Source organism: Lissotriton vulgaris, chromosome 5, assembly GCF_964263255.1.
Source record: "Lissotriton vulgaris chromosome 5, aLisVul1.2, whole genome shotgun sequence".
NCBI classification, from domain to species: Eukaryota; Metazoa; Chordata; class Amphibia; order Caudata; family Salamandridae; genus Lissotriton; species Lissotriton vulgaris.
This window is the reverse complement of record NC_141693.1, coordinates 1,562,047,872-1,562,073,534: the sequence shown is the minus strand read 5'-3', so window position 1 is coordinate 1,562,073,534 and position 25,663 is coordinate 1,562,047,872. Positions and strand designations below refer to the sequence as shown.

The 25,663-nt window shown below is 46.1% G+C and overlaps 1 long non-coding RNA gene across 1 annotated transcript in view; it reads right to left on the bottom strand.

Annotated features, from left to right (window-relative positions):
• Window positions 1-24,919, bottom strand: part of LOC147715159 (uncharacterized) — a 144,447-nt gene extending 119,528 nt beyond the window's left edge. The window contains exon 1 of the long non-coding RNA XR_015295780.1: window positions 24,842-24,919. This is a non-coding gene — a long non-coding RNA (uncharacterized LOC147715159). The remainder of the gene's footprint in view (window positions 1-24,841) is intronic.
• Between the last annotated feature and the right edge of the window lie 744 nt (window positions 24,920-25,663).

The window sequence follows — 25,663 nt, the reverse complement described above, 5'->3', positions numbered from 1 at the left end:
CGCTTGCCCTGCTCTGTGAAGCATGCTGTATTGATGTACGGAATATAATAAGCTCAGCCCATTTCCGGACCATCTTTTCAATTTCCTCCTGCTACTGTCCTTGCAAAATCGTTGCTTTTCCATTTGTGAATAGGCTTAGTAGTCCCTCCTTGGTACCGCCTTGTCTGCATTTGTAACCTCCCATAACGACTGGACTTTTCACTTGTGTTGTTACGCCGTCAGCTTTATATTTAATATAAATAAATATTTAATACATAATATTTATGTCTCCTCACTGGCTCCCTTTATTGAATCTTTTGGGTTCACACTATCATCATACGCTGACAACACACAAATAGTAGTGAACCTTCTTCCAGGCGGCACTCAGGCAACCTCTTTGAGGCTTCAGAACTGCATGAGTGCCATGGGGGATTGGATGGCCCAAAATTGTCTGAAATTAAACTCCAACAAAACGGAGGTGGTTTTATTTGGAAACAATCCCAATCTCTGGATGCCAGACTGCTGGCCAGCAGGCATGGGCCAGCTCCCCAAACCAGTCAGAAAAGTAAAAAATACGGGCTTCTGGATTGACGAGAAATTGAGCTGTAGGGATCAAATCAATAAAGTGGTCTCCACCACTACTTACATCTTTAAATCCTGTAAAAAATATTGCCATTTCTCCCTATAGCAGCAAAGAAAACTGTGGTAACAGCACTAACTAGGCCTAGGCTGGATTACTGCAACAGTCTGTATTTAAAAATACATGAGGGATCTCTGAACAAATTGCAGGTTCTTCAAAACGCTGCGGCCAGATTACTCACCAATACACCCAGACACAAATCCATCTCTGCCCAAATCAGAGCCCTACACTGGCTGCCAGTAAGGAAACGCATCGAGTTCAAAGCGCTGTGTCTGGTTTTCAAGGCCCTCCATGGAACAGGGCTGGAATTCCTCAAACAATGGATCCACTTGTATACCCCTACCAGAACACTACGCTCATCAGACGCCAAATTGGTAACTGTACCCAGGGTAAAAGAAGCTAACTGGGGAGGGAGAAGCTTCACAGTCAATGCAGCAAAAGCATGGAATGCACTTCCTTTTTCATTAAGATGTACACCCAACCTTCTTGCTTTTAGAAAGACCCTTAAAACTTGGCTGTTCACCAAAGCAACCTAACCAGTGTCATGATCCCCGCATCCGGCTTAACCTTCTTGACTAGGGCTTCTTCCAGCGCCAGGACACCTTTTTGGTAACAGTTGCGCTTTACAAATAGCTATAACATAACATAACATAACATAACATAAGCTGGTGAGCACTATTATCTGTAATTATCTTCCCCTATTATACCCACGACATCGCAGCAGGTCGCCTGCTTTTATGCTATATGTATTTAAATTATAGCCCGGTCCGCTTTAACTTTAGCGGCTGTGTTTATTTAATTATTTAATTTACTGCATGGGCCGCTTTCACTTTAGGGGCCGCGCCTATTTCATTATTTAATTTACAGCATGCGCCGCTTTCACCTTAGCAGCTGCGCTTATTTATTTAGTTAATTAACAGTGCATGCATCTTTTACTTTAGAGGTCACGCTGCAGAACCTTTTTTAAATGAATACAGTTTGTTTTGCTTTGGGTGAAAGCCCACCATACTTGCTTTCACTCAAATGTTGGCCGCGCCCCTTTCTTTAGATGCTGCTTGTTGTAACCTATATACGGCGATCAGCGTCTAAAGAAAGGGCCGTAGCCACCATTAGAGTGGTCTCCTGTTTGCGAGAGTTTGAGCTATTGGCAATAAAAGTGACAATGCCTTTTATATATGTATTGCTTTAAAAAACACATAAATGAAAGGCATTGTCATTTACAATGCCAATAGCTTAAACCCTGCCAAATGCGAGACCTATTGCATCGAAAATGCTTGTTGTTGCTGGTGAAGGGTCCCTGGTTCCCTCCCAAAAACATGCTGTTTTTGGGAGTCGTCCCAGGCTGAAGAGTTGGAGCCGAGGATGAGGACCTCTGTCTTGTCCGAGTTCAGCTTCAGACGGCTGGTCTTAATCTAGTCGGCGATGGCCTTCATTCCTTCCTGGAGGTTGGCTTTGGCTGTGATGAGGTCCTTGGTGAGGGAGAGGATCAGCTGATTGTCGTCGACGTAGGAGATTATGTTGAGGTCGTGCTGTCGGGCTACGTGTGCGAGCGGGGCCATGTAAATGTTGAACAGCGTCGGGCTGAGAAAGGATCCTTGCGGTACGCAGCAGATGATCTCAGAGGCTTTGGAACGGAATGGGGGGAGGCGGACGCTCTGGGTTCTGCCGTAGAGGAAGGAGGTGGTCCAATCCAGAGCCTTGTCTCGGATCCCTGCGGCGTGGAGACGTGCGCATAGTGTGCGGTGGCAGACGGTGTCGAAGGCGACAGAGAGGTCTGGGAGGATGAGTGCTGTGGTCTCGCCGTTGTCCAGCAGGGTCCGGATGTCTTCGGTGGCGGCGATGAGGGCAATCTCTGTGCTGTGGTTGCTGCGGAACCCTGACTGGGAAGGGTCCAGGATTCTGTTTTCTTCGAGGTATCGGGTTAGCTGTCTGTTGATGGTTTTCTTGATGACCTTGGCCAGGAAGGGGAGCAGAGAGATGGCCGGAAGTTCTTGAGGTCTCTTGGGTCTGCCTTACGTTTTTTGAGTAGGGTGTTGATCTCGGCGTGTTTCCAGATCTCTGGGAAGGTCGCGGTCTCGAGGGAGAGATTGATGACGTTGCGCAGGTGGGGTGTGATGGTGCCGCTTGCTCTGTTGAAGACGTGTTGCGGGAATGGGTCAGACGGAGAGCCGGAGTGGATTGTGCGAATGGTCTTGATGGTGTCATCGGTGCTTACGCTGGCCCAGGCTAGCAGGGGGTTGTGGTCGATGGTGTACGGAGGGTCTGTTGTGTTGCTGTCTGTTGCGGCTGTCTGGGTGTTGAAGCTGTCGTGGATGTCTGCTATCTTGCAGTGGAAGAAGGTGGCTAGGGAGTCGCACAGGACTTGCGACAGCGAGATGTCGTTGGTTTTGAAGCTGGGGTTGGAGAGTTCCTTGACGATGTTGAAGAGCTCCTTGCTATTGTGTACTTTGTTGTCGAAGCAGTCATTGAAGGAGGCCCTCTTGGCCGCCCTGATGAGGTGGTGGTGGTTGCGGATGGCGTCCTTGTGTGCTGCGTGGCTGTTCGGAGTTTGTTCACTGTGCAATTTCTTCTCTAGTTTCCGGCAGTCTTGCTTGGAGGCTAGGAGTTCTGAGGTGAACCAGCTGGCCCTCTTGCTGGTGTCTCTGTGGGGGGGTTTCTTCAGCGGGGCAAGGGTGTTGGCGCAGTCCTCGATCCAGCGTCTGAGGCTGTGGGCAGCGTCGTCGGTGTTGGAGGGTTCGGTGGGTGGGCTGAGAGCGAGGGTTGCATGTAGTTGGTCTTCAGTAATTTTGCTCCAGCAGGGGCGGGGGGATCTGTTGGGTGCGGTGGTGTGTGGTGGATTTCTGGAAGGCGAAGTGGATGCAGCGGTGGTCGGTCCAGAGGAGTTTGGTGGTGTGGCTGATGGAGACATACGGGCTTGAGGAGAAGACTGAGTTGAGTGTGTGGCCGGCGGAGTGGGTGGGCGTTGTGACGAGTTGCTTCAGTCCGAGGTTGGCAAGGTTATCGATCAGGGTTGTGGAGTTGTTGTTGTTGTTGTTCTCAAGGTCAAAGTTCAGGTCTCCGAGGAGGATGTAGTCAGTGGAGGTCAGGGCGTGCGTGCTGATCAAGTCGGCGATGGAGTCGCTGAACTGGGGGCGGGGTCCACGGGGTCGGTAGATGAGGGTGCCTCTGAGGGTGGACTTAGGGTCTGTGTGGATCTGGAAGGCATGTGTTCGGCGGTGCTGAGCGCATCGTCGGTGCATGTCGAGACCCTGATGCTGTTCTTGTGGACGATAGCGAGTCCTCCTCCGACTCCGTTGATGCGGTCTCTGTGGGTGATCTTGTAGCCGTCAGGGATGGCTATGGCGATTTCGGGTGCGGAGGAGTCGTTAAACCAGATCTCTGTCAGATCTCTGTCAGGAAGGTAACGTCAGGTGGTTGGGGTCTTTCTTGGCGGGTGGTCGTCGGCTCTGAGGCTAGTGTAGGTGCAGTTCCTGCAGGTGAAGGGGCCGTGTGTGTGTTTCGGGGCGGCCTTGAAGCAGGTGTGGCTCCGTCCGGAGTTGAGAGCGTGCAGAGTGCTGGCGTCGTAGTTGCGGCGATCGTCGTGGCTGGTGCGGGGACCAGGGGTTCTGGCGCATGGCGCGGTCCAGGCGCGGATGGGAACAGACGGGTTCACCTTAGGCGTGCCATCTGCGCGCCAGTGGCGCGGCCGCGCAGCGGCTGGCATATATGGGGAGGTAGGGAGGGGGGAGCAGCTGGGAGGCGGGGGCAGTGAATGGGCAGTGGACAGTCAGGGGGCGGGGCTGCAGGGGACGCAGCGGCGAGGGCAGTGAGGCACAACCAAGGTACCAGGAGGAAAAAGGGGCACAAAAATTGAGGGTAAAACGAGTGGCACAGAAGGCAAAAGGGCACAAAAAGATGAGTGGAACAGAAGGCAAAAGGGACACAGAAACGAGAGAAAAACGGGTGGCATAGAGGGCAGAAGGGCACAAAAAACGTGTGGAACGGAGGGCAGAAGAGCACAAAAAACAAGGGAAAAATGAGTGGAACAGAGGGCAGAAAGGCACAAAAAACGAGAGAAAATTCAGTGGAACAGAGGGCAGAAAGGCACAAAAAATGAAGGAAAAACGAGTGGCACAGAGGGCAGAAGGGCACAAAAACAAGTGGAACAGAGGGCTCAAGGGCATACAAAAAATGAGGGAAAAACGAGTGGAACAGAGGGCAGAAAGGCACAAAAAACTAGGGAAAACCAGTGGTCCAGAGGGCAGAAGGGTACAAAAAATAATGGAACAGAGGGCACAAGGGCACAAAAAACGAGGGAAAAACGAGTGGAACAGAGGGCAGAAAGGCACAAAAAACGAGGGGAAACGAGTGGAATGGAGGGCAGAACCCTCATAAAGGTTTTGAAAAACCTCAAAATGGGGGTATTTTACAAAAGATTGTTCTTCTTCAACTTTGTATTCCTATCAATCTGCCTTTCTCTCCCTTCCCTCTCATGCAGTCTGATAAGCCAGCCTGTTTTTTGAGAAACCTGAAGGACCCCCCATCTTACTGATCAAGCTATACCCCTGCCTGTACCTGGGCACAGCGGCGAGGGCAGTGAGGGACAACCAAGGTAACAGGAGGAAAAAGGGGCACAAAAATTGAGGGTAAAACGAGTGGCACAGAAGGCAAAAGGGCACAAAAAGATGAGTGGAACAGAAGGCAAAAGGGACACAGAAACGAGGGAAAAACGAGTGGCATAGAGGGCAGAAGGGCACAAAAACCGTGTGGAACGGAGGGCAGAAGAGCACAAAAAACAAGGGAAAAATGAGTGGAACAGAGGGCAGAAAGGCACAAAAAACGAGAGAAAATTCAGTGGAACAGAGTGCCGAAAGGCACAAAAAATGAAGGAAAAACGAGTGGCACAGAGGGCAGAAGGGCACAAAAACAAGTGGAACGGCGGGCTCAAGGGCATACAAAAAATGAGGGAAAAACGAGTGGAACAGAGGGCAGAAAGGCACAAAAAACTAGGGAAAAACGAGTGGAACAGAGGGCAGAAAGGCACAAAAAACGAGGGAAAACCAGTGGTCCAGAGGGCAGAAGGGTACAAAAAATTAATGGAACAGAGGGCACAAGGGCACAAAAAACGAGGGAAAAACGAGTGGAACAGAGGGCAGAAAGGCACAAAAAACGAGGGGAAACGAATGGAATAGAGGGCAGAACCCTCATAAAGGTTTTGAAAAACCTCAAAATGGGGGTATTTTACAAAAGATTGTTCTTCTTCAACTTTGTATTCCTATCAATCTGCCTTTCTCTCCCTTCCCTCTCATGCAGTCTGATAAGCCAGCCTGTTTTTTGAGAAACCTGAAGGACCCCCCATCTTACTGATCAAGCTATACCCCTGCCTGTACCTGGGCACAAATAGGTGCTTGTACTCAGGCATACACACAAATGAGGGCAGTACACCCGTGCTCTGCTTGTGCCCGGCACACGCTATGAAAGGTCCACCACCTGTACAAATGAGCATGGGCGTCCGCAGGGGTGGGGGCAAGCAGGGGCGCTTGCCCCCCCTGGAGCGACCCTCCTTGACCCCCCTGCGGACGCCAATGAAAACCGTGACTTCAAGACGGGGTTCTCACTCTCCTTCCTCTTCCTTTCTTTTATTTGCTTCCCTGTGAAATGGATCCAAAAAAAAAAGACGCTTTTCCTGGAAATGTCATATTTTTCTGACATTTTAATTCCAAAGTGCAGCAATGGGAATAAAAGGCTAAAAATATGAAAAATAGATAAATAACTAAATAAAGTAAGACAGAGTGGTAGCAAACTGGCCAAACTGATTTTATTCACACTGAAACACATTCGCGCCACTTTTACAGAGTTTGCCAGTGAAGCACTATTTTTGTTTTCTTGTCTTTGTTTTCCCTGGACTTGGAACTAGTGCACCAATCCTGGAGGTACTGCAATGTGTGGATTGGAAAACAAAATGTGTACTGCGGCTCTGCGTCCAGGGATGTGGTCTTTTTACCATATTTCTTACCTTTTGTAAGGGTATAAGCAATGGATATTGAAATGGGTCCATTCAGGACCCTGTAGTCGTGTCCTTAACTTTTCAGGCAAAAGCACTCACTGATTTCTGAATAGTGAGTGTAAAAGCATTAAGGTATCCATGTTGTTCCTGCTTACATTTCCCATGGTTTGCTAAATTTTGCATTCCCTATAAGTGTTTGCTTTTTCCAGGATGTTGTAACTTTTTTTTGTAGGCCGCATATTGCTCTTGTCTAGTGCGTAATTTAAATTGAGCAGCATCCAGGTGTTTATAGCGGGCAACAATTGGGTTGTAGTTGAAGACAGTGAGAGTTTTTCTCAGTGGGGCAGTACGGTGTTCAGTGGGGGAAAGGATGTGGCACTATGGTCAGAGCAGCTGAATTGGGAACTGGGAACCAGGTTCAGCCTTAATAATCAGTCCACCAGACCACTCTCCAGCGAGAGCACAATCACATGCTAGACTTTAGAAGGCTTCGCAACACCTTAGAAGTCCTGGTGTCTTCGCACCAGCAGGTGGACCCTAGCATGACAAGTGTAGGTTAACCTTCAAGGCTTGTCCACCACTATCCATACTGAAGTTCACCTCCAGTCTTGCGGGCAGGCCTATGAAGCAGCACGCCCTAGAACAACAGTCACTGAGGTCACAGGACCCTTGAGAAGGGCCAGCTCTAGGGCGGTGCAACCAGTATGACCGCAATGGGTGCTGACTTTAGGTGGAGGCATCATGTTTGCATGTATATTATGGTTTTAAAAACGCTTGCTGCCTCCTTCCAGGCCTCCAGCCATTTTCGCCAACAATAAAAATGTCATTATGACTCTGGTGATTAATGTTCTTCCTAGAGAGAGGATGCAAGAAAGGGGTTGCTGTACTGTTCCTATGTAGAGGTTGGGGAGGTTTAGCTGGCATGACCAAAGGTGTTAGAATGACACCTTGGGGCATCCATTATGTTGGATGTATTTGCCTCACACACCCCGAAGGATGTCATGCTTCATCATTGGCGTTTGCTCCTCGTCGGGGAGGCGGTGCAATCCCCGACGGGCTCACCACAAGAGGGGCTCTTTGGCGGAGATCTTTTATCCAACAGCCTTATGGTGAAGTGGGGGTGTGTGGGCAGGATGGTGTGTGATGATGGTATGATTGTTAAAATGTAGCAAGGGGTACCGGAATGCACTTTTTTCTGGGGGTCCCCTGGCTGCAATTAAAACGTGGGACTAGCTTGCTAGGTGTCAACAGGTAAGGTTGAGTGACACTAGAGAAGGCTAGAGGTGAAAGTGGTCGATATGTTTCTCGCTTAGGGTCAAGTTACCCGCGATTCATCAGGACCTTACTTGTGTCATGTATGTGGTGTATGTTACCTCTGTGGAATCTCCGATGCCTAAACATAGAGAAAAGGAACAACGGTTAATACGTTTTACAATAGTCAAAAACAAGTTGCGTCAATGCCAGGAAGTGTAGAAAATGTGCATTCTGGCGGTATTGTGAACTATTGAGCACAACCAATGCATGCCTGGAAACATTGAGCGTGCAGCGTGCATGTGCGGGGCACACTCAAACACTGTGTGCGTGAGAGGGATTGTGGTGTAGAAGGGTGGTCTTTAAAAACAATGATTAAAAGAGCAGCAGTCTAGGAGGGATGTAATACCCATTCAGTGTCATATCATGAGCAGTGCGAGTATTAAAGGCACCCATTAAAAAAGTGAGTAATATACACTGCAAGAACCAGATACAAAATCACACTGCTGTCTGACAATTGCTGTAATCGTATAGTATGCACTCCCTACTCACCTAAAGGTCAGGGACTATTTGCCACATGAGGGTCGGCGGGACTGAACATCAGGGGTGAGCCCATTAGATGAGGCTGGAGGTAAATACAGAAGTAGCGCCGCTGTGTTAATAGCGCTCTCAAAGGAAGCCTCTAGGGTAAATATTATGACCGCCCTCGTCCCGCTGTTACCGGTGTCACTCACCTCAGTAAGCCTGTGTCTGCGCTGTGAGACCTACCCATTTCCGCCGAGCTCGAGTAGATGAAGGAGCTCGGCGGTCGGGATTATTTAAACAAACGCGGAGACCGGCGTGCACTAGCGCGTCATCGCCCAAAGTGTTTAGTCACGTGATAAACGCCGGTATTGTGGCGGCCATTTTGTAATGGTCAGGAAGTACTGTACCGCTACTCATTAGATTGTGTAGTGGCTCGTGATTTGCACCATAGGGCAGTGAAACGCTAATATTTGGAGAAATGTGAGGAATGACTCAGTATTAGGAAGATGAGCCCATAGTGTTTCTGCGTGTACATTGGTGAGGCTACTCAGTCTGTTACCGGCTTTGATTGTGGCGGCCATGATGTAGTGGGCAGCAAGCCTCCCTTGAGCAGTGAATGTCTTTCCCTTTATATAAGGGATAACGACCTAGAATACAACTTATAGTTAAGCGGACCCTGGTATGTAGGTGGCTGGGACCCAATGCTATCGTTTGGGTCAAGACCAGTGGCAGTGATAATGACAACAAGGGAGAGTTAGATTAGATGTTGTGTTCAAACTTAGTGTTTCACTTTTGTCAGGTGTAAAAACAAGGGGGTACCACGGTATACATTATGTAGCAGGATGGTTTAGAGTGAGTGCCAGGGAATGTCTTCATTTAGGCCATGTTTATCAGAGGACAGTCGGTGTACCCATCTCTGTTCCTTCCGGAAGAGGGCATTCTTGGGGCAGTTAGGGCTGGATTCTAGTACAACCCATTTCAAAGAGTCTTCATTATGGTTGGAGTCGACATAATGTTTACACATTTTTGTATGGGTTTTCTTGCAGCGAAAGTTGCTGCGATGTTCGGTGATGCGGATTTTGATGGCACGGGTAGTCATCCCGATGTATTGTAAGCCACATGGACAAGTAAGCATGTATATGCAATGAGATGTGTTACAATTGGTGTGATGTCTGAGCTCCCAATTGAAAGTCTCAGAAAGTTGGATGGTCTTGAGTGTCATGGTATATCTGCAGACCCCACACATGCCACAAGGGTAATGGCCCGTCACGGGGGGTAGATGCCACAAGGTTTGTTGGGTTTCTTTTCTAACACCCTTGGGCCTTGTGCTGATTAGGATATCCTTCAGGTTTTGGGATCTTTTGAACGCGAATCTCGGTTCTTCCAGTACCATGTCACCTGTGTTAAGAATACCCCAGTGGTGTTTGATCGTATTCCTGATCTTGTTGGATAGTGGGGTGAAAGTGGTCACACAGGTGATTGGTTGATTCTCAACCGGGGCGCTTTCCTGCCGTTCCAGGAGGGCTTCTCGGTTGTTATTCCTGGCCCGTTTTCTAGCTTTTAGGACTTCACTTTTAGGGTAGCCTCTATCTAGTAGGTTCCTCGAGAGGATTGCGGACTCCTTCTTATAGTCAGTTACAGCACTACAATTGCGTCTTATCCGCAGGAATTGGCCAAAGGGCAGGTTGTTGCGTAAGGCCCTTGGGTGGTGGCTCTTGTAGTGTAGAAGGCTGTTGCGGTCCGTGGGTTTTCTGTACATGGTAGCATCCTCTGTACTAGATACGGACACAAGCTGTTACTGGACCTTCCACCACCCTGAGTGGTAATCAGTGTCCATTGATCAAGTGATCAATTTTCCTCCCTCCTTTTTGATAAAAATTTCTGCACGGTGCCACACCGTGGGAGTTCCCTTTCGGCGGGTTAGTTTGTTCAAATCCCCCCACCTATCAAGCCCACACCATTGTGCTGGGCCCCACTGTGTCCACACCCGATTTTGGCGTTGGACCCTCTTCTTCTTTTTCCTTTTTCCCTTCCCTACCTCCTGTGAAGGACCCCATCTCACCTGGACCAGCCCCCCTTGATCACACCATTATGGAGGGTCAAGGACTGAGTTTTGGTGAGGAGGATGCAGCAGCAATTATGAGGACACCCTTCCTGTTTGGCATTGACATCGAACCAGCAACAGGTAGCAACACAACTGAGTGGCAATCCCTGTCCGACCTCAAACGAGAATGGATAAGGGTAACTATTCACGGGACTATGATGGCAGAATATTTTAAAGCTAAAATTGCACCTAATGGCCTAATCGTGAAAAACTTCCCCAGAATTTTTTGGGAGGATGGACAATTTAAAATTGAATGGTCACAAGTATCATGGAAGTGCACCCACGACCTCCTCATTCTCATCGTAAATACAGCTAAACGATTAGCAGATGCGCTTCTAGTCAAGATCCAAGCAGCAGAGGCTGCCTTGAAGACCGCGGTGCAAAACCCGGGCTTCAAAACGAAATTGGCTGAACTAAATAAAGAAATGGCGGAACATAAAGAGTATCTAATGAACCAGAAGGTAGCTAAACTTCAAAAGGATATAAAGAAGTTTTCAAAGGAAAAAGTCTATCCCTATCTAAGGGATGACTACACCCCCCCGGGCTCGAGCTACAATTCAGACTCCAGCACGACCTCATCAAGAAGGGGTTCTAATATTGGCTCTGACAGTAGCGGGGAAAATAATCCTGCTCAGATGCCGCCTAGGGCAAAAAGAGGTAGGGGACGGGGACAACATAACTTCCCCAATTACCCTAACCAGGGACAACCAGTCGGTCCCCCTTTTTGGCAATACCCACAATTCCCCCACTTCCAACCACCTTTTGCCCAACAATATCCTCCATTCTACCCCCCCCCCAAAACCCTACACACCCTCCTTTTTTAGGCAGAGGTTGGGGCAGAGGGCGAGGGCGAAAAAGAGGGAACGTACCAGAGAAGAGAGTCCAATGGGAGGATACACGCCCCCAAGGAATGGACACGAGGAGTACCAACCGATCAGGACCAAAATAAGCCTGGTGGTTAATCTATCTGACCGTCTCCTCACAGAGAGAGAGGAAGAAGTCCTGCAGAGAGGTTTGGGCTTCGTTCCCACCCCCAGGATTGATTCGTTCCAACAAACCAGAGAACTCAAATCATTCTTCAGGAAAATACGGCTGAAAACCTTCTTTGAAGGTAAGCCCTGTGAACCTACTGAAGATTCAGGGTTACACAATCCTTCAACCTTCACACCCCATAATGGAATGGTCCCAAATGAAGTCTTGACTTTTGAGCAAGCTGTACTGAAGGACATCAATAAACTTGATCGGCAATCTCCACATTCTAATATCTCCAAGAATGAGTTGGATATATTAAAATCACTAGCAGAAGACCCCTTGATCACCATCAAACAGGCGGACAAAGGGGGAGCCACAGTCCTAATGAATACTGCTGACTATGAGTTGGAATGCACCAGACAACTCAATGACCAAAGATACTACACACCCATCCCCAATGACCCAACCAGACGCCTACAGACCACGATTACCAGCCTGGTCACAAACGCGGAATGTGAACAATGGATCACCAGAAAGGAGGCAGATTTTCTTATAAAAAAGGACCCAAGGGTACCATATTTTTATATACTGCCCAAGATCCATAAAGCTACCAGACCAATACCAGGGAGACCGATTGTTTCAGGGATAGACTCCGTATTGGAGCCACTTTCACAATTCTGTGACCATTTTTTACAACCCCTTGTGAAAGCCATACCCTCTTACATCCAAGACACCATGGATGTACTACGGATTCTGGATACCATCCAGGACATAGGAGAAATAGATCTCTTGATGACCCTTGACGTAGAAGCCCTCTACACGAACATTCCCCAGAGGGCCACTCTAGAGGTGATCGAGGAAAGACTGAGCTTAGAAACCTGGAACTCTAGCACTCCGCAGACCTTTGTTATGGAATGCGCCACCCTAGCCCTTACCGAAAATTATTTCGAGTATAGAGGCACGTACTATCACCAGACCCAGGGGACCTCAATGGGCAGTACTTTTGCCCCTTCGGTGGCCTGCCTGTATATGGCGGACTTCGAGGGATTACATATACACCATGAGTCGAATCCTTTCCGGGACAACATCAAATTGTGGAAACGCTTCATTGATGACATCATAATTTTGTGGAAAGGCCCCCCAACCTCTCAAGAAGCTTTCCTTGATTGGGTTAACACATTGAACCCTTACCTACACTTCACCATGGCCTCCTCACCTAATGAGATCTCCTTCCTTGACCTAACAATAAAACTGGAAGCAGGGTCCATTAGTACTACCATGTACAGAAAACCCACGGACCGCAACAGCCTTCTACACTACAAGAGCCACCACCCAAGGGCCTTACGCAACAACCTGCCCTTTGGCCAATTCCTGCGGATAAGACGCAATTGTAGTGCTGTAACCGACTATAAGAAGGAGTCCGCAATCCTCTCGAGGAACCTACTAGATAGAGGCTACCCTAAAAGTGAAGTCCTAAAAGCTAGAAAACGGGCCAGGAATAACAACCGAGAAGCCCTCCTGGAACGGCAGGAAAGAGCCCCGGTGGAGAATCAACCAATCACCTGTGTGACCACTTTCACCCCACTATCCAACAAGATCAGGAATACGATCAAACACCACTGGGGTATTCTTAACACAGGTGACATGGTACTGGAAGAACCGGGATTCGCGTTCAAAAGATCCCAAAACCTGAAGGATATCCTAATCAGCACAAGGCCCAAGGGTGTTAGAAAAGAAACCCAACAAACCTTGTGGCATCTACCCCCCGTGACGGGCCATTACCCTTGTGGCATGTGTGGGGTCTGCAGATATACCATGACACTCAAGACCATCCAACTTTCTGAGACTTTCAATTGGGAGCTCAGACATCACACCAATTGTAACACATCTCATTGCATATACATGCTTACTTGTCCATGTGGCTTACAATACATCGGGATGACTACCCGTGCCATCAAAATCCGCATCACCGAACATCGCAGCAACTTTCGCTGCAAGAAAACCCATACAAAAATGTGTAAACATTATGTCGACTCCAACCATAATGAAGACTCTTTGAAATGGGTTGTACTAGAATCCAGCCCTAACTGCCCCAAGAATGCCCTCTTCCGGAAGGAACAGAGATGGGTACACCAACTGTCCTCTGATAAACATGGCCTAAATGAAGACATTCCCTGGCACTCACTCTAAACCATCCTGCTACATAATGTATACCGGGGTACCCCCTTGTTTTTACACCTGGCAAAAGTGAAACACTAAGTTTGAACACAACATCTAATCTAACTCTCCCTTGTTGTCATTATCACTGCCACTGGTCTTGACCCAAACGATAGCATTGGGTCCCAGCCACCTACATACCAGGGTCCGCTTAACTATAAGTTGTATTCTAGGTCGTTATCCCTTATATAAAGGGAAAGACATTCACTGCTCAAGGGAGGCTTGCTGCCCACTACATCATGGCCGCCACAATCAAAGCCGGTAACAGACCGAGTAGCCTCACCAATGTACACACAGAAACACTATGGGCTCATCTTCCTAATACTGAGTCATTCCTCACATTTCTCCAAATATTAGCGTTTCACTGCCCTATGGTGCAAATCACGAGCCACTACACAATCTAATGAGTAGCGGTACAGTACTTCCTGACCATTACAAAATGGCCGCCACAATACCGGCGTTTATCACGTGACTAAACACTTTGGGCGATGACGCGCTAGTGCACGCCGGTCTCCGCGTTTGATTAAATAATCGCGACCGCTGAGCTCCTTCATCTACTCGAGCTCGGCGGATATGGGTAGGTCTCACAGCGCGGACACAGGCTTACTGAGGTGAGTGACACCGGTAACAGCGGGACGAGGACGGTCATAATATTTACCCTAGAGGCTTCCTTTGAGAGCGCTATTAACACAGCGGCGCTACTTCTGTATTTACCTCCAGCCTCATCTAATGGGCTCACCCCTGATGTTCAGTCCCGCCGACCCTCATGTGGCAAATAGTCCCTGACCTTTAGGTGAGTAGGGAGTGCATACTATATGATTACAGCAATTGTCAGACAGCAGTGTGATTTTGTATCTGGTTCTTGCAGTGTATATTACTCACTTTTTTAATGGGTGCCTTTAATACTCGCACTGCTCATGATATGACACTGAATGGGTATTACATCCCTCCTAGACTGCTGCTCTTTTAATCATTGTTTTTAAAGACCACCCTTCTACACCACAATCCCTCTCACGCACACAGTGTTTGAGTGTGCCCCGCACATGCACGCTGCACGCTCAATGTTTCCAGGCATGCATTGGTTGTGCTCAATAGTTCACAATACCGCCAGCATGCCACATTTTCTACACTTCCTGGCATTGACGTAACTTGTTTTTGACTATTGTAAAACGTATTAACCGTTGTTCCTTTTCTCTATGTTTAGGCATAGGAGATTCCACAGAGGTAACATACACCACATACATGACACAAGCATGTTTTCCTTTTCTCACTTTTTGTAAGGTCCTGATGAATCGCGGGTAACTTGACCCTAAGCGAGAAACATGTCGACCACTTTCACCTCTAGCCTTCTCTAGTGTCACTCAACCTTACCTGTTGACACCTAGCGAGCTAGTCCCACGTTTTAATTGCAGCCAGGGGACCCCCAGAATAAAGTGCATTCCGGTACCCCTTGCTACATTTTAACAATCATACCATCATCACACACCATCCTGCCCACACACCCCCACTTCACCATAAGGCTGTTAGATAAAAGATCTCCGCCAAAGAGCCCCTCTTGAGGTGAGCCCGTCTGGGATTGCACCGCCTCCCCGGCGAGGAGCAAACGCCAATGATGAAGCATGACATCCTTCGGGGTGTGTGAGGCAAATACATCCAACATAATGGATGCCCCAAGGTGTCATTCTAACACCTTTGGTCATGCCAGCTAAACCTCCCCAACCTCTACATAGGAACAGTACAGCAACCCCTTTCTTGCATCCTCTGTACTAGATACGGACACAAGCTGTTACTGGACCTTCCACCACCCTGAGTGGTAATCAGTGTCCGTTGATCAAGTGATCAATTTTCCTCCCTCCTTTTTGATAAAAACTTCCTAGAGAGAGATCAGAATTTTGTCTAGTGGGAGTTTTGACTCATGGAAAGGTAGCTCAGAGGGTTGATGTGCCGGCTGCAAAGAACATGCGCCATGCAGATCACAAAGTGCACATAATGTAAATAGGTCAGTGGGCTACTGCTTTTGTCAGAGAGATCATTTTGTTACTTGCAGTTTATAAGTTAACATCCTAACTTAGAACAGTGAGCTATTAACTGTCATCTAAGAGTTGCATACAAACTGAAAGGTATAAATTAGAACGTTATGTTCCACTTTCCCCCTAGCCCCCCCACCCCAGTCTTTGATTATCCTAATGTCCCAAAAAGTGTTCTTTTGGACAGAAATCAATTCTGATTATTAAGGAGAACCCCCAAACACGGTATTACATTTTAAATTCCGGGCATTGTGTTTCTCCAGACCAATCACTATAAAACTATGCAGGCTACAATTATGGTTGTCACGTGACTCCTAAACCTTGTAGTCCTTAGTCTTATGTAACATTTTCTATACAGTGATTTACACACATATTGATTGTCTCTGTGTAATGTGTGTGATGTAAAGTGCTCTGACACCCTACAATGGTATGAGTGGCACTGTAAACCAAATTAAATGCATCTGAGAGAGAGAGTAGTTATGGAAACTCCGGGAGCACAGTTAAAGGGTGGTAGTGAGGGAATCCATGGGAGAGGTGGTCATTGGGGGGCACTAACAAACATTAATGCACAGGACACCACCAGTGCTATGGCTGGCCCTGCCCTTGAGGCCAGTCTGCCTCACCCATAGGTACCTCCATTGGCCTTGTTTCAGCAGTAGTAGCTGCAACTCACCAGGGATTGGCAATGCAGGACTTGCAGGCACACCAAACTAAGTTCGCAAACTTACAGTCACCCGGCTTCATTCACAAGCACTTTTAACATGTGTTGCCTGCTGTGGGGCCAGTGGAATTAATTATGCACCAAAGGATGACAACAATATGCCGTAGTGTTGACTAAATTATGCATTAAAAAAAGGCTGCAGCGTAATGCAGTATATTTTCAGATATTTTATTATTTTGACGTATGTACACATGCTAACAGTCTCTGGAAAGATTTTGCCTTATTAGTACTAGTGTAACATACAAACGCAGCAGTGAGAAAGGTGACCAGTCAACCTTTACAATAGGCCATCCATCCACTCCGCAGCAACACAAGTCACATTTTATATTAATTTTTGTATGTTATCATGAATTCTAGCACCAAGAAGCCAATATTGGTAAATATGTGTGCTACAAATAATCCCTAACATACACTGTGCATACAGTATATTCAATCTGGTGCTTTAATCATAGGCTTTTCTAAATTATTCTGATAAAAATCGAATCATGCTGAAGACAGCCTTGATTGGTGTTGGATCGAGGACCCGGAAGTCTGCACACCTAGCAGACAGATATAAAGCACCTTGTCAGAAAGTTTAGCGTTTTCCCTACAGGTGGTGTTTGTTGGCCTGTGGCAGGGTCAGTCACATGTCCTGGATTCCTGGCATTGAATTGAGTCTATCTCAGTTCTGCGCCCCAGTATTTCTTGTGCCCCACCTGGCACAAATCATGTCAGAGGATGGTGATGATGTTAACATTTTGCCCACCCCCCTGGAAAATTGTCTGCGGACGCCCCCATGCAAATGAGGGCAGTGCACCAGCGCACAGCCTCTCCCCGGGCACACACAATGACATGTCCACCAGCACACATATGGGCAGTGCACAATTACGTCATTTGGTAGAAATAACAGAAGTGCACCGTGAGCGAATCCAGCCCAATTTTTTCTCGGGCAGGTCTTCAGCGGGCTGCAGCGCTCTGGACTCTGCACAGAGAAGCGCCAAGAGGTACTTTCCAGTCGCAAAGAACAACCACATATCCAGTTTCACAAGGTGTCTGATGCAACCCACCTCCCCTGCAATCGGCAATGGAAAGGGCTCTGTGTCATTCCATTACGGGAAGAATGTGCCCAGGGAGGTTCTGTGGTGAAAAATAATGAGCCCCGCTCTACCCAGCGATGGAAATGAACATGCAGTCTTGTATTCAGTTGTGAAAAGAGAGTACTGGATCCCTCAGAATTTCAATATTTGCATGAACACCACATATCTGGGGTATTTCACCTGCAGACTTTGAAGAAAACTGCACTATTCGGTACGGAAAGTGATAGCTCCTGCAAGCTATTCCCACGAAACATGGAATGCCTATAATCACCTGGCCTCCGTTATCAGCGATTCTGGTGGGAGGGGGGGGGGGGGGGGGGGAGGCTATTCTGGGCCACTGTTTACTTCAGGGAAGGGCAGGAAAAAATATTTGGGGACACTTACGTCATTTTCATAGTTTAGCCAGGAAAAGACAAGGGCTAACATAAAACATACACCTTGGGGTCATATTATCCATGTACAGTTTGTGCCTCATCTAGATGTGGAAGAGACTTTGCAGAACCATCAAGGGTTCCTGGTCAGTGATTGGAACTGGTTAACGTACAAAATAGATGGATTCCAGATGGCCAGCTTAGCAACTGCAGTAAGAAAAAATATCCATTGTACACGGAATGTACTCAAGAAAGAGGTATCTGCTGACATCTGCACACCTTCAGGTGGTCAGGGTAATGGGGGCATCTAACCTCGTCATATGCTCTAATTATTTATTTAGCAGTGTTAGATAGTAGTCCTGCAGTAAAACGGTATTAGAGTGGCTTACAAATAACACTTTGAATCACATCGTAGAAGTAAATATAACATGAGAGCAAACATAGGGTATAATGCACTTGTAATAAAGCAGATGTGACAGCCACCACATTTGTGATGAAGCACCCACCCACCGAACTCACAATCAGTATCAGTTTTGTGTCAGGTAATTGTTAGATAAACACAGATACACGAATGGACATAATGTCGAGTACAAAATATAGGCTGGACAGAATATCGAATGGACAGAATATAGACATCAAAAATATCGTTTTGAAGGTAAGTAATGTAATATCGAATTTTAAAATGTAGATAGTCAAAATATCGAAGTACATAATATAGGTTAATAAAAATATCGAACATTTAATAATATCACATTTTTTATAGTGTATTTTATGTGTTAAAAGTGTTTATTTATGTTATAATGATTTTTAACTAATGAATTTAATGTTATTTAAATTTTGCGTAATTTAATTCTGTAGCGGGTTGTGGGTTTATAGGGGAATAGGGTGGGAAGTAATTTAATTATAATGAATTAAATATGTAAATGTATTTATTGGTATTTGTTTATAATTAATTGTTAATTAATTTTATTTTGTAATTAATTACATTTTAATTTCCAATTAATTTTCTTTAATTGATTAATTGATAATTATGTTAATTTAACTAATTTAATTTCTGTAGCGGGTTGTGGGTTTATAGGGGAGTAGGGTGGGAAGTAATTTAATTATAATTAATTAAATATGTTAATTTATGAAGTGTTATTTATTTATAATTATTTGTTAAATATTTTTTAATTGGTAATTAATTACATTTTAATTGCCAATTAATTTTATTTAATTGATTAATTGATAATTATGTTAATTTAACTAATTTAATTTCTGTAGCGGGTTGTGGATTTATAGGGGAATAGGTTGGGAAGTAATTTAATCATAATTAATTAAATATGTTAATTTATGTAGTGTTATTTATTTATAATTAATTGTTAAATAATTGTTATTTGGTAATAATTAACTTTTCATTGAGAATTCCTTTTATTGAATTGATTAATTGATAATTATGTTAATTTTATTAATTTATTTTCTGTAATGGGTTGTGGGTTTATAGGGGAATAGGGTGGGAATTAATTTAATTATAACTAATTACATATGTTAATTTTTGGGGGGTATTTATTAGATTTTAATTGTTAAGTAACTTTTTAATTACTAAATAATTAATTGATAATTTGTAATTAATTAGTATCAATAGATAACTAATTGTAATGATTAAATTAAATTAGTATTTGTAATTAATTAATTATTATATTATATTAAATTGGTAATTACTTTTAAGTAATTTTTTTATAGATATTAATATATATATATATATTTTTAAATAATATATGAAATATCTACTTTCCCTACTGTTGCACTCACTGGCGTGGGAATAGTAATTTTTACCCCTACGCTATCCAACGCTTTCCCTACTGTTGCACTCTCTGGAGTGGGAATAGTAATTTTTACCCCTACGCTATCCAACACTTTCCCTACTGTTGCTCTCTCTGGAGTGGGAATAGTAATTTTTACCCCTACGCTATCCAACACTTTCCCTACTGTTGCACTCTCTGGAGTGGGAATAGTAATTTTTACCTCTACGCTATCCAACGACTTACATACGGTTGCACTTTCTGGAGTGGGAATAGTAATTTTAACCCCTACGCTATCCAACTTTTTCCCTACTGTTGCACTCCTTGGAGTGGGAATAGTAATTTTTACCCCTACGCTATCCAACCCTTTCCCTACTGTTGCACTCTCTGGAGTGGGAATAGTAATTTTTACCTCTACGCTATCCAACGCCTTACCTACTGTTGCACTTTCTGGAGTGGGAATAGTAATTTCAACCCCTACGCTATCCAACGCTTTCCCTACTGTTGCACTCTTTGGAGTGGTAATAGTAATTTTTACCCCTACGCTATCCAATGCTTTCCCTACTGTTTCCCTCTCTGGAGTGGGAATACAAATGTTTACCCCTACGCTATCCAATGCTTTCCCTACTGTTGCACTCTCTGGAGTGGGACTAGTATTTTTTACCCCTATGCTATTCAACGCTTTCCTTACTGTTGCGCTCTCTGGAGTGTGAATAGTAATTTTTACCCCTACGCTATCCAACGCTTTTCCTACTGTTGCACTCTCTGGAGTGGGAATAGTAAGTTTTACCCCTACGCTATCCAACCCTTTCCCTACTGTTGCACTCTCTGGAGTGGGAATATTAATTTTTACCCCTACGCTGTCCAACGCTTTCCCTACTGTTGCACTCTCTGGAATGGGAATAGTAATTTTTACCTCTATGCTATCCAACGCCTGATCTACTGTTGCACTCTCTGGAGTGGGAATAGTAATTTTACACTTCCGCTATCCTACGGTAAAAATATTGGATTTTTTTTAATTATATTATGTTACTATATATATATGTTTTAACAAATATGATTGTAAAACATTTTTTTATAGCTTTAATTAATTATTTAATTATTATAAGGTAATTTAAGTATTTTTAAGTATATTTTAGTAAATAATTTTTAATATTAATTTAATTTAACATTGTTTTTTAATAAGGTCGATATTTTTACAAACTATATTTTTGTAAACAATATTTTTAACTCGATATTTTTGTACTTACCTGTTTGTAGATACAAAGTCGATATTCTGTCTGTCGATATTTTTTCACCGATATTTTTGGTAGTCGATAATATGTCCCTCGATATTATGTCAGTGATCCTCCTAAAGTTAAGAAGGATGGGTGTTGCTCTATTATCAAGTGACAGGGAGGTCCAAGCAGAGGTCGGCTTCGCAGGGCAGATAATATTATTTGAGATTGACTCTAGGTGTAATTGCAAGCCAATACAGGCCGCATAGCCTGGAGTCTTGTACATAAATGCGTAATGTCATAATTTTAGGCATGCCGTAACTTGAATGTCAACTCCCCTTGCTCTGCACATGGACACACTGTACTCTGAATATGAACAAACCCCCATGCTCTGCACATTGACACACTGTACCCTACATACGAACAAACTCCCCAAGCTCTGCACATGGACGCTCTGTACCCCGAATATGAACAAACTCCCATGCTCAGCTAATGGACACACTGCACCCCGAATATGAACAACTCCCAAGCAAAGCACATGGACAAAAGTACCCAGAATAAGAACAAACTCCCATGCTCTTCACATGGACACACGGTACCCCGAATATGAACTAACTCCCATTCTCTGCACATGGAGGCACTGTACTCTGAATATGAACAAACCCCCATGCTCTTCACATGGACACACGGTACCCCGAATATGAACTAACTCCCATTCTCTGCACATGGAGGCACTGTACTCTGAATATGAACAAACTCCCATGCTCTTCACATGGACACACGGTACCCCGAATATGAACTAACTCCCATTCTCTGCACATGGACACACTGTACTCTGAATATGAACAAACCCCCATGCTCTGCACATGGACCCACTGTAACCCGAATATGAACGAGCTCCCATGCTCAGCTAATGGACACACTGCACCCCGAATATGAACAACTCCCAAGCAAAGCACATGGACAAAAGTACCCAGAATAAGAACAAACTCCCATGCTCTTCACATGGACACACGGTACCCCGAATATGAACTAACTCCCAGTCTCTGCACATGGAGGCACTGTACCCCAAATATGAACAAACTCCCATGCTCTACACATGGACGGACTGTCCCCCGCCTATGAACAAACTCCCATGCTCTGCACATGGATACTCTGTACCCTGAAAATGAACAAACCCCCATGCTCAGCACATGGATGCTCTGTACCCTGAATATGAACAAACCCCCATGCTCAGCACATGGATGCTCTGTACACTGAATATGAACAAACCCCCATGCTCAGCACATGGACGCACTGTACCCCAAATATGAACAAACTCCCATGCTCTGCACATGGACGGACTATCCCCCGCCTATGAACAAACTCCCATGCTCTGCACATCAATACTCTGTACCCTGAATAAGAACAAACTTCCATGCTTTGCACACGGACGCACTGTATCCCAAATATGAACAAACTCCCTTGCTCTTCACATGGATGCACTGTACCCCGAATATTAGCAAACTCCCTTGCTCTACACATGGAGGCTCTGTACCCCGAATATGAACAAACTCCCATGCTCTGCACATGGACACACTGTACCCCGAATACAGACAAACTCCTATGCTCGGGACATGGACACTCTGTACCCCTTTTACAGACAAACTCCTATGCTCGGGACATGGACACTCTGTACCCCGAATACAGACAAACTCCCATGCTCTGCACATGGACACTGTACCCCAAATACGAACAAACTCCCCATGCTCTGCAGAGAGACACTCTGTACCGCAAATGTGAATGAACTCCGATGCTGTACATATGGAAACTCAGTACTCCGAATATGAAGAAATCCCCATGCTCTGCACATGCACACTCTGTATCCCAATATAAACAAACCCATGCTCAGCACATGGACAGACTGTACCCTGCATATGAACAAACTCCCCATGCTCTGCAGAGGGACACTCTGTACCCCGAATATGAATGAACTCCCATGCTGTGCATATGGAAACGCTGTACTCCGAATATGAACAAACTCCTATGCTCTGCAAATGGACGCAATGTACCCCGAATATGGGCAAGCTCCCATGCTCTGGACATGGACACTCTGCGCCCAGAATATGAACAAGCTCCCATGTTCTGCTCATGGATGCACGGTACCCCAAATATGAACAACCTCCCATGCTCTGCACATACACACTCTGGACCCTGAATATGAACAAACTCCCATGCTCTGCACATGGATGCACGGTACCCCGAATATGAACAAACTCCCATGCTCAGCTAATGGACACACTGTACCCCAAATATGAACAAACTACATTGCTCTGCATATGGATGCACTGTACCCCGGAGATGAACAAACTCCCATGCTCAGCTAATGGACACACTGTACCCTGCATATGAACAAACGCCCCATGCTCTGCAGAGGGACACTCTGTACCCCGAATATGAACAAACTCCTATGCTCTGCAAATGGACGCACTGTACCCCGAATATGGGCAAGCTCCCATGCTCTGCACATGGACACTCTGCACCCAGAATATGAACAAGCTCCCATGCTCTGCACATGGATGCACGGTACCCCAAATATGAACAAACTCCCATGCTCTGCACATGGATGCACGGTACCCCGAATAAGAACAAACTCCCATGCTCAGCTAATGGACACACTGTACCCCGAATATGAACAAACTACATTGCTCTGCATATGGATGCACTGTACCCCGGAGATGAGCAAACTCTGTTGCTCTGCACATGGACTCTCTGTACCCCAAATATGAACAAACTCCCATACTCAGTACATGGACGCTCTGTACCCCAAATATGAGCACACTCACATGAACACTCTGTACCCCAAACTCCCATGCTCTGCACATGGACGCTCTGTGTTCCAAATATGAACAAACTCCCATGCTCTGCACATGGACGCTCTGTCTTCCAAATATGAACAAACTCCCAAGCTCTGCACATGGACACACTATACCCAGAATATGAACAAACTCCCTTGCTCTGCACATGGACACACTGTACCCAGAATATGAACAAACTCCCTTGCTCTGCACATGGACACACTGTACCCCGAATATGAACAAACTCCCATGCTCTGCACATGGACGCACTGTACCCCGAATATGAACAAACTCCCTTGCTCTGCACATGGACACACTGTACCCAGAATATGAACAAACTCCCTTGCTCTGCACATGGACACACTGTACCCAGAATATGAACAAACTCCCTTGCTCTGCACATGGACACACTGTACCCCGAATATGAACAAACTCCCTTGCTCTGCACATGGACACACTGTACCCAGAATATGAACAAACTCCCTTGCTCTGCACATGGACACACTGTACCCCGAATCTGAACAACCTCCCTTGCTCTGCACATGGACACACTGTACCCCGAATCTGAACAACCTCCCTTGCTCTGCACATGGACACACTGTACCCAGAATATGAACAAACTCCCTTGCTCTGCACATGGACACACTGTACCCCGAATATGAACAAACTCCCATGCTCTGCACATGGACACACTGTACCCCGAATATGAACAAACTCCCATGCTCTGCACATGGACGCACTGTACCCCGAATCTGAACAACCTCCCTTGCTCTGCACATGGACACACTGTACCCAGAATATGAACAAACTCCCTTGCTCTGCACGTGGACACACTGTACCCCGAATCTGAACAAACTCCCATTCTCTGCACATGGACACACTGTACCCCGAATATAAATAAGCTCCCTATGCTCTGAATACGGTCGCTCCCTGTGCTGCATGTGATTTGTGCTGTGCATGTGGGCTAACTGTGTGATGCATCAAGGTTCACTGCGCCCTGCATATGGTGTTAGCATGCTGCACATTCTGACTTACTGTTCCCTATATATGCACTCACTGTGCCTTTCAAAGCTCAGCATACGGACTCAGTGCACTGTGCCTATGTACTGACTACCTACATCCTGGGTATGAACTCACCGTGCCCTTCGTAAGACGTTTTCTCCTCTAGCCCCCAGCACTCACTCTTGTAACAATATTTGGAACTCAACAACAGACGTCCTTTCATTGACTTTTAAAATGTTGCGTCTTATATGACCCCTCATTTATCACATGAAGCGTCCAGTATTCCACCTGTCGCGTGCCCTCTTCGCCTTGCTTCCAGAGAACCCGCGCGCGTTGGCCTCAGCGGCGCCCTTCCCGCTCACCTCGCGCCCCTCCTCACGCCCCAGACGTACCTGCGCTCATCTGCACAAGGTACCTTGCAGCCAGGTGGCACCACCGGTTATGGCGCCACGTACGAGCCGCGCTGCGTGTTGCTTTTTGTTTCCCTTTCTCATGTCGCCGAGTGTCCCGCGGCGCCAGATGTCACCGAACTCTCCGCCCGCAGGCGTCTCTTCCCCTGGAAGTGGTCAGGTGAATGAGCAGTCAGTTTGCATAGCGGGCGGGGGCTGCAGCGGTTCCCTCTTAAACAAACATTCTACCTACCTTGGCCTTGTTTGCGACAACAAGCACCACCGCGGTTGTACTGCAGACACTTCAATGTGACACGTCTGCTCTGAAAGAAATATACCCTGTAATCCTTAAAACTCCCCCAGATATGGCACTTGTATTGAATACATCCTATCCCCTACCCTCTCCTAAATAGTGACTGGGGCTTATTTACAAGCCCCTTGCTCCACTTTTGTGTCGATTTTCCAATGTTAAAAGGGACGCAAAAGTGGCGCAAGGGCCTTGTAAATAAGCCCCTGAGTTGTTTCTTCTGAGCTCTGTGGCAGTCTTTGGGTGTTCCCGTTTTCGCTG